The 16,140-nt window shown below is 40.8% G+C and overlaps 1 long non-coding RNA gene across 3 annotated transcripts in view; it reads left to right on the top strand.

Annotated features, from left to right (window-relative positions):
* Positions 1-16,140, top strand: part of LOC310899696 — a 61,716-nt gene that overhangs the window by 38,229 nt on the left and 7,347 nt on the right. The window contains exon 1 of one of the 3 annotated variants that reach the window (XR_014584550.1): positions 10,461-11,645. The exons of the other annotated variants lie outside the window; for them this stretch is intronic. This is a non-coding gene — a long non-coding RNA (uncharacterized lncRNA). Of the gene's footprint in view, positions 1-10,460; positions 11,646-16,140 lie in introns of those variants that run through there. 3 annotated transcript variants of the gene reach the window in all.

The following is a 16,140-nucleotide window of genomic DNA, read 5'->3' on the forward strand; positions in this document are numbered from 1 at the left end:
TATGAGTAGGGTCTGGCCAACGTATGGGGCCCTCTGTTCCCCTTAGAAGGGAGTTGCCTACGATCATTACCCTTCTTGGTGGAGGAAGTCTTGATGTGTGGAGTCGACTTCCTTGCCCCAGACAGTCTCCTGAGTGGACGTTCTCCCACATCCTCACCTACTCATCCCTCGAGCTCCAGGGCCTCAAACCTGTTGTGTAAGGGCACCTGGGGAGGTGGTTAGGTGGGTTAGGAGGGGGCTTGCCTGCAATGCCGAGCAGGGACCTGTTTCCATTCCTTTTCATGTCCCAAGTCCCCTCCCTCTGTCCAGCATCTACAGGGCAGAGGGGGTCCACCATTATTTGGGTTGTATCACCCCACTGCCTTTCTTGCAGGCATGGCACAGAGTTGCTCCGTTCTGTTGCTGCACTCCTGGTCGCTCAAGGTCCCCCTGGGGCTGCCTTTGTACGAGAAGAGGGGGTGCTCCTGGCTCCGCCCGCACCTCCTCATCTGCCCTCATGAGGGCTGCTGGCTCCTGGCAGCTCCCTTGGCTGCCTTGAGTGGCCTCAGTGCAGGGAACCCCTGCACACCACCATCCCTGCTCCTCTGCAGAACGTGTCTACCCTGGAGCCGATTGCCTCAGTGAGACTGTGTTGGCAATGTAATCAGTAACTGTGATGTCTTTCAAGTTTGTTTCAGTAACTCTCAGAAAAATCTTCTCCATTATTTTACCAAGCACAAAAGTGAGACTGAGAGGCCGTTAATTACCAAGGTCTTCTTTCTTGCTTTCCTTGAAAATTGGAACAATATTTGTCAGCTTCCAATTGACTGAGACCTCCACAGATCCCTAAGACCATTAAGAATTAAAATCAACTCTGACATAAGCCTACGTGCTCTCAATAGAAATGTCTAACTTGTGGTAAAATGGAGTGGGGAAGGCTTTTGCTTGGCAAGTCTTTTAAAAAAAAGACTTAGAGCCACAATCATTAAATATTGATACTGATTTTATCAGTTTGTTATATTAGGTTTTGAGAAATATACCATGTTCTACCGTTCTAATTAGGTGTTATTTCTTGGATTTTCTTTTTATTTCTTTTTTACGTTTCTAGTTCACTGAATCTCTTTTTTTTTTTTTTTTTTTTTTTTTTTTTTTTACATTAGGAAGATTACAGTTCATCTTCTCAAAAACATTCTTGGGCAGCAAACACCTTCTACACTTTTCCATGTCTTCCTTGTTGGTTTATTTCCTCTATCAGACTGTCCATGTCTTGATGGGCCTATGGCTGTTTTAGTTCCTCTTTGCAGAATCTCTTCCATCTCTCTCTCTCTTTTTTGTTTTCTCCCAGTAGATAATCAGAAGTGAACAGGATTCCCTCAGAGAATTCAACCTCGATACTATCTTCATGCATTTAAATGGTTTCAGTATAATTTTCTGTGCTTTTTATTTTTCACAGCTGTAAGTGTAAGAGACTATTTGGGCTCTTTTGAACAACATGCCGTCACTGTGTATATTCCTTCTGGTGTCTTGTCCCTTCAACAGACCTTTACTGAACTTCTCTGCCAGTTCACCCCGCCTTCACATGATTTTGTCAGTTGCATCTAAAATTCATCACAACTTTTCCTGATATGTAATTTGAACATACCGGTCCCATCTGTTCATGTGATATGACATGACTATGATAAGCAACAGCATTTCTAAATAGACCTTTGCAGAGCCTTTGTTTTAATTATCCTGTTGGAAGAGATGATCTAATGCAACTGCATAAAATTATGAAAGAGGGTGGGGAGAAGTTGGTCACTTTTTAAGTGAAGGAAGATCTAAAACCTCTAAGGAAATAGCAATATATAGTAACTTAAAGATGAATGAAAGGGAGCAACTTATATTGCATAACAGATAGTTAACCTGTGGAACTCCTTGAAGGACAGCTCAAGAATAAATCCATGCAGAATGATATAGAGCACACCCAGTGCCCATGAGTATGATCATCTAAGGGTCTGCCTCAGAACAATAACAGAAGTTGGGATTGCACAAATAAGGAAAGGTTGTTCTGTGTTTGCCTTAAAGACACTGTACTGGTTCAGACTAACCTGTTATCTGAACTACTATGGCTACTCTTCTGTTTCCCTTACAGAACACTGACATTATTATTTTTCTGTACCTTGTTGCTGTAACGATGGGACAAATATCAAGGGTAGTTTAATATGCTATGCAGGTTGAGTGATTTTTTTTTTGCCTCAGCCCTCTCTCTAAGGACAGTGACAGAAGCTCAACGTGGAAGGAAAAAGAGAATATGAAGGGCAGGGAATTGGAAAGTGCTATAGTCAGAATGTGTATAAAGCATCAAGGTTTTAATCAATTCACAGGATAATTTTAATGAATTTACAGGATGATGTTCTTCATCAGCACAACAGGTGCTCTTTCAGCTCAGGTGCTCTTTCACCACAAACACAGCTCTGAAGGGTTGAAGGAAGCACACATTCCCTCAGTTCTGGAACATCTGCTTGCAGCTAGCACTGTCAGTGCAGTTGCAGGGACCAGGGGACGAATTCTAATCCTCCCTTAGACTGAGGTACACTGGGACTCATGGCTTTCCATGGGATCACGTAAATCCAAACAATCTATCTCCTGATGAAAGGTAGCAGAATCTGAATTTAGGGAGTTAATATCTTGTGTGCAGACAAGAGATACACAGATTAATCACAGATTAGTGGGGAAACTCATTTGAGACTAAATGCAGAATGGAAGGGTGCGTCGAGTCTATCATCTAGATTCCTATGTCACACCTAAGTACAGTATCTGAGGAAGAGTGTTACTGATGGCTTAAAGAACATAAATATACTGTCAGTTTGTATTTTTTTTCTTCATATGAAATACTAAGGAAGTCCTTAGAATTTCAGTTTATTTCAAAGAAGCAAAATAATTTGGCTTAAGAATGTGCAATCCAGAAGTTTAAAGAAGTAAGCAAGATGAGCATGATCTATACAATACATTCCAAAAATAGCACTTTGACTTCATTGAAAACTTGTCACAGTGATCTAAAAGTGTTCCTTGTTGATGCATTTATATTTCCCCAGAATCTGAAGTTTATTTTTTTCAGTGAGTAAAATCAGTTTCTAAGGAATCAGGCGAAGAAGTTATGTCAGGCTGTTTCTCTAAAACCATGTAACTTTATGCTACACTGTTGATCCAACAACAGTGACACCTTTGAAATTATGCTATTTGCTGAAAAACATAACGTTTAGGCTATGAAAGGTCTTTGAGAGTTGCATCATATTCTTATAAGTCTTTTGAGTCTAGTACTTAGAATTCCTATTTTAAATATGGCTAGAAGTGTGCACTTAAAACAAATTCATAAACCCATCCAAGAAAGAAAACTGACAGGTTATTTGAGGGACACTTCAGGGATTCATAAAACCTATAAATGTTGGTAGGCATGCAGTAAATCTGTGGCAACTGGCAATGCTGGTTTAGCTTTTCACCTTTTGTGGTTTTTTTGTGTCTCATGTCCTTCATACCTATTCCACCTGTCACATGATTTTTTTTTCCTTGAAAAGCTCAAGATTTGAAAACTCAAACAATAAACCAATAAAACACCACCTCATTTTGTTGGCTGCACATCAGTTTTTCTGGCAGATTCAACCCATGTGTCAAATTCTGTACCTAGCTAAAAAAAAAAAACAAAAAAAAACAAAAAAAAACCACATCAGTACACAGAGGAAAAACTTTCTAAAAACATGTTATATGTTTGACTCAGTCAACGTTATGAAAAAGTTCGTCCTGGTGGTCCTGTTCACTGCCAGGTGGCCCTGCTGCGACAAGAATGGGGATAAGGTCATGAAAAAGTATAAATATAAGCCACTGAGTTGGTAGTGAAAGGGATAAAAATTAGATACTTGAAGTAAATCAGCTTCTTCTCTGAGTTGTCAGAAGGTTTAGATTTAACTGATAAACACTGCCAGTAGGAGCGTTATTATTTTTTTGGTGATGTTGAGACCATTTTGAGGCTCCAAGTGTGAGAGATGGTTACACAACAGATAGATGTAGAAGATGTTCATCTTGTAAATCATTTGGTGACAACAGTGAAGAACAGTAGTTTCTGTTGATCATGAGGCTTTCCTAGGAAGGTCCCAAGGAGCCTTGGCAGTCAATAACTAAGAGTAGTAGTTGCTTCTGTGCCGCTTAAAATTGTACTAGCTTGGAAAGAAGCAAATTGAGACAAAACAAGTATTCTTTTCTTGTTGCTATTCCTTCAACATTCCTTCAACAAAGAAGGAGATGTTTGCAGCAAAGATGCGAACAGCTTTGTTGTCATCATTGTTTGTATGAAGAAATCTGGAAGCCACTGTAGTCTTTACTAACATAAGGCTAAGTTGGCTACCTGTGAAAAGAATTGTCCTACTGTAGTCCTAATCTGAGGACATAAGAAGCTATAAATGTAGCAGAGGGTTAAGAAATACAGCATGATGACACTATTTAATATTTCTCTTGCTGTTTTCAAACTATGATTTCAGGTCAACTTAATGGAAACTTGATGTGATAAGAGTTTTATTCTTCAAGATTAGTATTGTTATATTGCTTGTGGTTTTCCTCCTTTTTAGGCTTTGTTGTCCTGTCAGAAAATAGCATTGGGTAAATTTTTATTTAGAGGATCTTTCCTGGACAGGAATTAACATGAGAAAAAGACAAGAGGGGTGAGGGTGGAGTATTGAAGAACTACAACTATATCGGTGCTCATGATTGTGCTCTGAAGTTACATTTCCCAGCTTTTAAAAGTATTTGTATTTACTGTGAGAAGGGAAGGGAAGGGAAGGGAAGGGAAGGGAAGGGAAGGGAAGGGAAGGGAAGGGAAGGGAAGGGAAGGGAAGGGAAGGGAAGGGAAGGGAAGGGAAGGGAAGGGAAGGGAAGGGAAGGAAGGAAGGGAAGGAAGGAAAGGAAGGGAAGGAAGGGAAGAGGAGAGGAGAAAAAAGAGGAAAAAGGAAAAGGAAAGGAAAGGAAAAAAGAAAAAAGAAAAAAAAGAGAAAAGAAAAAAAAAGAAAAGAAAGAAAAGGGGAAGAGAGAAAGAGAGAGAGAGAAAGAAAGATTACCTATGACAGAGCAAGAAAGCAAGATAAACAAAAAACAATACGAGCAAGTCCCTTTTAGTACAATTTCCTTAAAGTAGATTGCCGATTTAGATTATTTGCAGACATCTACGCCTTGAGGGTATCAACACAAATATCTTAATTACTTTCCAACAGCTCTTGCAAACCACTGCTTCTTCTTTATCTACTTATTCTTAAAGACATCTTGTTGAACCTCTCCTAAACAATTTAATTTCTTCCAGTTTGGAATTCTCATTTCTAAAAGAAACCATATTTCCTGTAATTGCTCTACATTAGTCCAGTAAGGTTGTGTTCTTGCTTCAGTTGTTACTGGAGTAAGAAAAGCTCATATTTGCATGCTCCATTCATCGGTCTGAACAAATGAGAAGGAATTTTCTACCTGTGATATGCTTGGAATTATTCCTTTTCTCTGCCTGAACTAGTGAACAAATTACAGAAAGAACCAGAGCGTTGCTCATGCTACCTTATTTCTCTTGTTGAACAGAGCCCTGAACAGAGAAAGATTTGTTACTTGTAACAAACTTGTAATCTGTGCCAAAAAGTCAGATTTTATCAGCATTTTCTGCTTTCAGATTTGTCTGTTCTTCTTGGCATCTTTTCATTTGTTCTTATCTTTTATTTTCACTTGTAAAATGTCATAGCCAGCTGGGTGGGAATGACTTTTTGGTGTACTGCACCATGTTGGCCTTGACCTGGAGGTCGGTGCCTCAAACCTCTCTTACTTCCCATAGCATCTGGCCAGATGATGCACACCTTGAGTGTTGTCAGGACCTGATCAGGAGTATCTACCTGGAAATGGGCTTCTGAAGCAGCCAACGATTACCCAGGTGAATGGAGCAAAATTGGCACTTCTACTTCACTGGGAATCAGGATCCTAGACAACAATGTTTACTGTATGAAGAAAGTACCAGATAATAAGACTGCTGGTAGAGTCAGTTGTTACCTAAATCATTGGATAATAATCTTGCAGACTTTCAATTTTATTTTATTTTATTTTTTTCCAAAATGCTTCACCCGTCTTTCTTTTAAATAGAATCTTTGCTGATTTCAGACAGCCCACGGTTATATTGAAAGCTTGCCTAAATGTTTCTAATCATTAACAGTATTAAGTTCAAAAACTTCTGAACATCTTCATAGTAGAGAGAACTTCTTTTCAGTCCCATACTGTGACAGAGGCCAGCTGAGTTCTCTGTAGAAATATATTTGCCCAAAACAAACCAACCAACCCTTCAAAATCCAGGAGTTTCCAGCTTTTAATGACAGTCTGTTCACTTGTTCCCATTAAAAGAAGGCCCATGGTTCACAGGTGGGTCCAAGCTCTGTTGTGTTACTCTGTACTCAGCATATCCAGCCCTGCAAAATATTTTTCCTGCTGCTACTTTCAAACCACTTAGAGGAACAATAAGCTCTTCCTTGAATGCACTCAGCTCGTGTACAATTAGCCACTGATATAAAACTACTGTACATCAGACATGCTTTCAAATTATTATATCTTATAATTGCTCTGCCAAGGCTTTTGTAGATTCTGTTTGTGTCTTTCAAGCTGCTTCACAAAGAAAAGAAACAATCCCCTGTTACATGTGGGACTGTTTGGGTCTCGGAGAGCAGAAGTGACTCTGTGGCCCTCAGCAATCCATTTGGCTTCTGAGGTTTGAGCAGCATAAAATGTCTGGACTCTTCACCAGTTCACCACTGTCAGTGGAGAATTTTTTCTCAAACCTCATCTGTGAGAAGTAGAAATAACTCTGCAGTTGAATATGTCCCACAAAAGTAAAAGGAAAGACTGTAGTTCTTCATGGAGTAATGTCTAAAAGCAGGAACTAGATTGTGAAAGGAGGGAAAAAAATCTCAAATCCCTCACTATCATCACCATTTTAATACCATTACTATGTTGCTGATTAGAAGTTTTAAGCAACTCTTGTGATTTTACTATCAGTGGCAGGAAATTGCATGGATGCAGCAATGCTGTGTTAAGCAGCTGAAACAGCCACAAAAGACTGCCTGGCTCCCAGTTCTCTGTGGAGATGGGAGGAGATCCTCAACAGCTTGTCCACAGTAGCTGATGATGTGGTCCCTTATGTTCATGTTTTGCCAAAGTATAAGGCTGTGGGCAAACATAATCTTTCAGCTTTGGCTGTGCCATGTGAGCAGGGTGCTTCCTTGAGCAGCTCGTGTCTGAAGGGAGGCTCATACAAGGGGGTGGAGATTTCTGCTGATGGTAAGTGAGAAAGAAATAGGAGCAGGCTGTTTATAATTGCCTCCTCGGCCAGCAAAGCTGCATCAAAACTCAGCTGAAGGTTTAGCTAATGGCTAAAGTACATGAAAACCTTCCTCCTCAGACCAGAAATGCAGCAGTCACACAACAAAATTAACTGATCCAGCATGAACATGATTATTTTTGTTCCAATAGCCTGTACCCACAGGTGAAATGGCAGATCAGGTCCCCTCAGATGATGAGGAGCACTGTGGTGCTCTCGCATGACCCATCAAGATCCTGTCTTGATGCTGATGACCATGTGACAGGAACAAGGCTCTGATTGTAAATCCATTGCTTGTTGCATGATTCAGGAGTATTTTCTTAGGTGTAAAATAATCCCAGAAAAGAAAATTCTATGCTCTGTTTTTTCGTGTGTGTGTTTTGTTGTTGTTGTTAATTTTATTTTTTATATATATATATTTTATTTTTTAAATGTTCTTCTTTGTGGTCAGGTGGAGAATGTTTCTGCTCAGGTTTATCCCATTTGTTTTTTTCTAGAACCAGTCAGAAGTAATTTTGGTCAGCCATGAAACTTTTGTTTTAGACCAGCTACTCATTTTTACTTCCTTACCATTACCAGACTGTAGGGTCTTCAGACCATGGCCCTGTGAGTTACAGGGAGAGCAGCTAAATGGGAACGGTGAGCTCTTTCATACACTAGAAAGCTCAAGGCCAATTCCCAGGTTAAAAAAACCAACAAAAACAAAACTGTTTCTGACAATTACCCGTTAATAAGTTTTTTCACCACAGGGGTCTTGTGTGTATTTTCTATAACTTTGCGGTCGAGTAAAATTTGCAGTTTAAGCACTCAGAGTGACTGTCTCTCTGGTGCATCAACAGATGAGTAAATTTTGCAGCAGTGGAAAGTTCACATGCCAGCTTTGTACTCTCATTTATGAGAGTACATGTAATGTGCTTCTTAAGCGATTGCTGTTTAGTTGGAGTTGATGACCTCAAGATAAATTATGTGTCTTCTGTGTCTTATCACTTTTCTCTACATTTTATTTCAACAAAGTATGAGAAGGTAGAACTGTCAGAGTCTTTTCAGAGTCCTACCTCAACTCCTATTGCTCTACACTATAGTCAGGTATTTTAACAAAGACTATAATCCAGAAAATAGAGGTGCTTTTCACTCTGCATCCTCTTAAATTATCACATCTTCTTTATGGCTAATAAATGCTGACAGGACCTACAAGCTGTTAGATTCCAGCTATTTCTATTCCCTACTTTCATCTCCATGCCTCCTTTTAAACACGGCTGGGGCTGCCTGTAAACCCTTCCTTGAGAGATGATTTCACTCTTATAGCAATGTAAAAGCCGCACACAGGTAAGTTTCTCCAGGTTTTGCTCTTCATTGCATCTTTCTTCACCCTTTTTGTAAAACAGATACAGCAAAGTGAATAACTGAAAGATAAAGGACAATATCTAGAGAATACTTTCCAAATCAGTTGTATTCCTTAAAGGAAGAGCATGTTTAACTTTATTCTTTTTTGCTATAAAATCCAATAGGCCTGAAGTGTTGCCTGAATGTTAAAGGGGGCTTATAAGAGTCAAACATTTGCCTGCTTCAGAGTCCTGTCAGGGACTTTCACTGAGACAGTTTCATGGAGTTGAACCTATTTAATTAGGCATCAGATATAACAGATTTGGAATTGCCATTGATAAATATACTTACTGCAATAGCGCTAATATATCATAATAGTGCTAGCAAAATGTTGTCCTGGAAATTCTTCACCAAAGGGTGAAGGTGCAGAGTTTACCAAGAAGGCATCCCTGTCTCTTTTTTTTCCTTCACTCTAACTTTTTTTTTCCCTAACACCCTAACTTTTTACACTAACTCCTAGCACTCTTTTATATCCTAAAAAGCATATATCCTAAAAAGGATATAAAAGGCTATTACCTGTTCCTCCCCTGGGGTGACTGTTATCATGATTTGGGTGAAGAGTCAAGTACTATAGTCATATATGTTTAGCATGTACTTCATTAAGTTCATTGTCATATTCAGGGGTGTTAACTTTAATATTAATTGAACAAATAATGAAGCAAAAGGTTTCACTCTGGGCACCACGTCCCTCAAGATTCTGTTCTGCTGCCAAAACGTGAATGTCACAGAATCACAGAATCATTTAGGTTGGAAGAGACCTCCAAGATCACCTAGTCCAACCTCTGACCTAACACGAACCAGTCCTCCACTAAACCATATCACTAAGCTCTACATCTAAACGTCTTTTAAAGACCTCCAGGGATGGTGACTCAACCACTCCCTGGGCAGCCCATTCCAATGCCTAACAATCCTTTCTGTAAAGAAGTTCTTCCTAATATCCAACCTAAACCTCCCCTGGCACAACTTTAGCCCATTCCCCCTCGTCTTGTCACCAGGCACGTGGGAGAACAGACCAACCCCCACCTCGCTGCAGCCTCCTTTAAGGTATCTGTAGAGAGCGATGAGGTCGCCCCTGAACCTCCTCTTCTCCAGGCTGAACAATCCCAGCTCCCTCAGCCGCTCCTCATAAGACTTGTTCTCCAGACTCCTCACCAGCTTCGTTGCCCTTCTCTGGACTCGCTCGAGCACCTCGATGTCCGTCTTGTAGTGAGGGGCCCAAACCTGAACACAGTACTCGAGGTGCGGCCTCACCAGGGCTGAGTATAGGGGGACAATCACTTCCCTAGCGCTGCTGGCCACACTGTTTCTGATACAAGCCAGGATGCTGTTGGCCTTCTTGGCCACCTGAGCACACTGCTGGCTCATATTCAGCCGACTATCAACCAGTACTCCCAGGTCCTTCTCTGCCAGGCAGCTTTCCAACCACTCATCTCCCAGCCTGTAGCGCTGCTTGGGGTTGTTGTGCCCCAGGTGCAGGACCCAGCACTTGGCCTTGTTGAACTTCATACAGTTGGCCTCAGCCCATCGGTCCAGCCTATCCAGATCCTCCTGCAGAGCCTTCCTACCCTCAAGCAGATAAATATAAAAATTAAAATATATAGATCACTTCACGAACTTGCATGTCATCCTTGCGCAGGGGCCATGCTAATCTTCTCTGTATCATTCCAATCCATGGTAATGTACCCCTCCGGGAGGGGTACTTGTTTTTATTACTCTTTTTTTTTTTTTTTTTTTTTTACTATATTGGAAGGTTTTATGGTTGTGTGCTGATTTTCTAATGGCCTGTAAGAACACGTATATATTTTAACTAATGTCAGCCTTTCTGAACAAAGGAAAAAAGATCTTTTACTACGTGGAATGACTTCCAGCAGTAGGATATTGGAGATGCAGAGATAAGCAGTAGTATGTGCTGGAAAGGACTGAATGAAAAAAGTGAGAGCAAGAACATTGAGGTGAGATTAAAAAAAATCTTTGGACTGAAGCATTTTTTGTATTAAAAATGAAAGATTCAGCAGTGTAGTACATGTATATCTAGCAATCCTGCCAACTTGTCCTGGATACAAAAGGATGCAAAAATGTTGTATGTCAACTTTTTCCTAAGTGCTATTTTAGGTGATTTGTAACAGTTTTATTCTGATGATTCAGTGAAAACAACAGCCGAATCAATTAAACCAGTGGTATGCAATCTTTCACATGAAAATGGAAACCTAAGCACCGATCACACTTAACTATTACTCTTTTTCTGGGAATTTGGGAAGGCCTGGGTGTAGTATAAATGAGCACAGGAGGGCTAGGCTCCAGAAAGAGCTCCGAGTTGAGAACTGTTCCATGAAGCAAAGGCGCTTAAGAAAAACACACCATCTTCTGAAAGCATTTGGTTCAGCTTAGGCTCATCTGCAAAGCATTTTTGACTCACTAGAGTTATGAGAAAGTGTGAGGGAAAGGGGCTGTGTGATCCTGGGATCAAAAATTCAGGGCATCATGAAGGGATGAATATGAATGAATGCTGGGAGGAGGATTAGGGATAGTGATTGACTGTCTGTGGTGATGATGGTAGGGAAAGAGTTAACTGGCATGTAGGAATGGTGCAAAATTGTAGAAATGGTTGCACTGTGGCAAAAGCTTGTATGGCCAGCTTCATCCAAGCGCCACATAACAGCTGTTACTCTGCATGTCTGGCTGACTCATTTCCTCCAGACTGCATTAAACAGCCCTTGGCCTGTGCTTCCTTTGCTAAGCAGCAAGAGTATTTATGTGGCAGCTTTCAGACTCATCTTCTGCAGCAGGAACAGCCTCTGGGCTCTGTCCCTGTTCTGAGGGAGTGCTTCCCATCCCAGCAGCAGCTCCTGCACCAGACAAAGAGCCAGCCGCGGTCCCATGGGCTCCCCCATGCTTAGGAATCTGCACTGAGGCAAGACAAAATGTGAGTCTTTCCAACTTTGCCAGCTGCGGTAACCTCTCAGCACGTTCAGGCTTACTGATCTGCCTGTGCATCCCAACAGCAGTATTGTTACCAGGGAGACTATTATTAGGTCCAGTTAGAATTTAGTAGGATGTACTAATATGATAATGACTACGTAGAATTGTATAAAAATCAACAGAGAAGGTACAGATTTGGGACAGCTCTGTGGAAAACCACCTGGTACCTAGACTTGCATGACTCTGAAATAAACAATATCTCAACCTAGTGTGTGTATTTGGCTTATTGCACACTGGGTAATGAATCCAAGCCTGTTATCAGACAACAGTATCTTCCCTGGTGCTGGGTGGTCAGATGTCTAAATTGGGATTTCAGGCAGGTGAACTGCAGATGAGAACCTAGACAGTACATATTTATAAGTGTGTTTTTCAGAAATATCTTTTGTATAATCTTGTTTGATAGACTTTTATTACTGCAAATTGATTTTACAGTGTTTTGTTTCAGCTGTTCTGTCTCACCTAGAGGTTTACTCACCTGGCTCAAGAGAGATGGAAACTCTGCTTGAAATAATCTGTGAGAAACATGCAAATATTCTGATCTAGACTTGGATGTAGATTTTCGTTGCTCTGAGGAGCAAATCTCCTTTCAACCTGATGCTTTGCTCTGTCCTTGAAAGAGACAGGAGCTAGCTGCAGAATGCAGATCTGTAGGAAGGTTTTCAACATCATGCTGTGTGATGGTCTATACCTTGAATTTCATTTCAGGTCACTTTTCTATCATTGGCTATTTTGTTTTTCATCTGTCCTATGAGTCCTACTTTACTGTACAATTGTTTAATGCCTCTGAAAGCCCCTGCCAACAGTTTGCCATCTGTTTTAAACTAAAACCATTTAGTTTCTCTTGATGTGAGACAAAACCATCTGATATGCAAATACGAACAGTAGGTGGCCAACTTATCTCTATTTAATGTAAATGAAAGCTCACAAACAGTATGCAGGGGCTTTGGTAATGTTCTCCATCCACAGACCCTTCCTGAGAGTCTCATTTAAGGCTAAGTGCAGCCAACTTCGAGATGTGTGGGATTGCATCTCCTCTGCACCTCGAAAGGCAGTTCTTTCATCATCACCATTGTTCATTTAAAGTGTGTGAAACTGCATAAAACTTCTTCTGCCATTTCAAAAGGGGAAAAAAAAAGGGACATAATGAATTGATGTGTTGTATATGAGAATTCTTTCCAGCTTTCACAAGGTTGTAGAGCTCTTTGTTGACCCAGGGGAGAAAGTTGGTCTTGCAGCTTGAGTACCTGCCTGCTTGCACTGGCAAATACAAGGAATTCCTTGCTTTTGGCCTTTTCTGTGACCTTGGAAAAATCTCTTATGCCTAAGAACTTTTTATGTATGAAAAGTTTGAATACACTGGTTCAGCGATTAGGTTCTAAACGATTCTCAGATTCCTTAATTTGTATCTTTAAAATATGTCTGCTTGAATGTTCCTTAATGGTCCCTGATGTGAATGGAGAGGGAAATGACTGCTCACTATGTCTGTTAAAGAAGAATAAGGGCTGTCAGATGAAACTAGCATGAGGTAGATCGAAAGCCAGCAGATAGAGGCAGTTCTTCAGAGACCTGTGTGTGGCACTACTGACCAAAACTGCACTGGATGCTAGGAGTTTAGGGGGTTCAGTCTGAGACAGAAGCTATTGAGAAGTACACTGTGAGGGTTTTTAAGACATAAAAAGCATGTCCAGACAAGGAAGCTAGAGGTAGGGGAATATATGAGGGAAACATCATTGCATGTTAGACTTATTCTTATATTCCTTCCCGGAATATCTCTTTTGGCTTTTCTCAGTCAGGATCCAGAGGCATCTCTGGTCAGAGCTAGTGCAAGCTAGCAGGCTAGAATGGAGGCTGAGACACAGGATCACTTGTGCTTGTGAGTGGGCTGCAAATGTTTATGTTGAACACTGCATGGAGGGCAGGTGTTGATCCTGCTGCTGCAGACATGGACTGTGCCGTGGCTGTGCTACTGTCTGGAGGAAGAAAATTTTCCATCAGATAAACTGATAGTGACTGCCACAGGACAAAACTCCTCTCCAAACCTTCTTTGACTGTTAACAGCCTTGGTTTTCAAAAGTGCCTTTTATTACTCCAGGACATTTTCTCAAATTAGGGATCTGAAATGGAGACAACAGAGAATTACTTTATATCAAAAATACACATTTCGGTTGAGGTGAATAAACGTGAAGCAACAGAGAAATCAATAATGATGCATCTTAAAACCTAGAATCTGTAGGAACACTATTTCCTGGTGGTGTTGGATTTTAGCTGAAATAGTGACTCACTGTTTGAAACACTATAGCACTGGAGGAAGATACCTCTACAGCAGGTCCCAAATTAATAATTTTTACTTGGCCTGTTAGGTTGGGGTCCCCACTGGTACAGCTGGAACAAGAGGCAGGATTAAAGAGGAAGGTGAGGAGGGCACAGAGACACTGTGGAGGGAGGAGGGTGAGTTAGAAGGCTGTGGCAGTAGCTGGGGTGGAAGGTAGGGTCCCCCTGCAGAGAGCGACCTGGGAGTCCTGATGGGCAGCAGGCTGACCATGGGTCAGCAACGTGCCCTTGTGGCAAGAAGGCCAATGGGATCCTGGGGTGCATTGGGAAGAGTGTTGCCAGCAGGCCAAGGGAGGTGATCCTGCTCCTCTACTCAGCCCTGGTTGAGGCTACATCTGGAGTACTGTGTCCAGTTCTGGGCACTGTTCCAGAGCACTGGAACAGGCTGCCCAGAGAGGTTGTGGAGTCTCCATCTCTGGAGATATTCAAAACCCACCTGGATGCCATCCTGTGCAATGTGCTCTAGGTGATCCTGCTTGGCAGTGGGGTTGGACTGAATGATCTTCAGAGGTCCCTTCTGTGATTCTGTAGGGAGGTAAGGGGAGTCATGAGGCTTAGCCCAAAAAAGCTTGAAACAACTGCTCTACTAGTCTACAGAGAAACAGAAGAGTGTCCAGAATCTATGCCAGATTAAAAAAAAAAAAAAAAAGTTGTTGTCTTGGAAAAGTCACTGTATAAGTGAGGAGGCAGACCATTCTGTAGTGGGTTGCAGTGTGATGAAATAAAAAGGCCACACACAGTCTGCAAGCTCTGGTCCCTCAGTAACCAAGTCAAATTTATGACTTTCCATAATACTGTCTTCTCTGTTTCTGTGATACTTTTTAAAGTGATCTAATGACTTAAGGGGATATTTTTCAAAAGGTAGCATTAGGGCATAGAGGAGCATGCAGCTCAGTTCCTCTCAGAGACTCTTGTCTTTTTAAGAGTTCTCAGAATCTACCTAGTAAGCATTATGTCTGTAATCCAATCCAATTGTAATGGTTACATTTTAATTTTCCCCTTTCATTTATGAAATATTAGTAATCATTTTAGCTGCTTGAAAGATAAAGGACAATGGTACAAATTGTATTTCTTCCAAGTTACATTTTTAATATTAGGTCCTAGCCTGCAGTTTTCATTGCTCCTGATTTATGGAATGTAATCTGGTGATAGAGAGAAGGGAGCAAAAAAGGGAAATCAAAGCCTTGTTTTATCGGTATTGGAGCAATATGTATCAATTCCAAACCAAATGCTTCTGGCAGCTTCCAAAAAAAAAAAAAAAAAAAAAGAGTAAAGGGAGTGTCATTTGCACTTGCATTCAAAATTATTATTAACCATAATTAATAGCACAAAATAAGGGATTCTTAGGGGAGTACGCATCCTCCAAAGATTAGGTAATGGTGATGTATGTTATGAATGATTAAATGAACTGATGTCTTGATCACAGCACTTCAGAGAAGGCGCTAACAAATTGGCGCATTATGCTAGTATTTTGAAAAGTGTACTCTATTCACAAGTGCACACATGTTTCTAGAGCAGAATTTTTCTCCCTGACTCCCTCCTACTGTTCCTTACTTGCTTTTCTTCTTAGTGTGCTTGTAGACACCTAGCAGGTAGAAGAGTATTTGGTGCAGTTCCTAGGACTATTCCTGGTGTAGAGATCTTCATTAATCTGATGTCAGTATCGATTTGCCAAATCCAACCCAAAATATGCTGATAGAAAATGAAAGTGCCTATCTATGTCAGGGAACATTCCCCCTTTTCTATGGACGTGCCTATTTCATTAGAGGTGGAGCTGCTACTCATGAAAACAGAATCAGAAGACTAGTTTAGCAGTATGGCTAGATCCATTGTTTCTTAGTTCCCGAACAGGATACAGACTAAAATAAGAGACAAGCACTTGCCAAAGGAACCTAGGTGACTTTAGATCTTAGTTTTAAAAATGGTTTAGCTTAAAATTTTGAATACCATCCAGATCTGTTTAAAACAAAAAGGGAGCTTAATTTTAGTGGTTTTGGAAGTTCTTGTAGTTTAACAATAAATGATATTTTAGTCAGGTTAGTGGACACATTTTAATTTGTTGTATTTCCCTTTTGGAAAGAGGACATATATTTCCTAATCATTGTAAC

The sequence above is a fragment of the Anser anser genome (genome assembly GCF_964211835.1).
Source record: "Anser anser genome assembly, chromosome: 4".
NCBI classification, from domain to species: Eukaryota; Metazoa; Chordata; class Aves; order Anseriformes; family Anatidae; genus Anser; species Anser anser.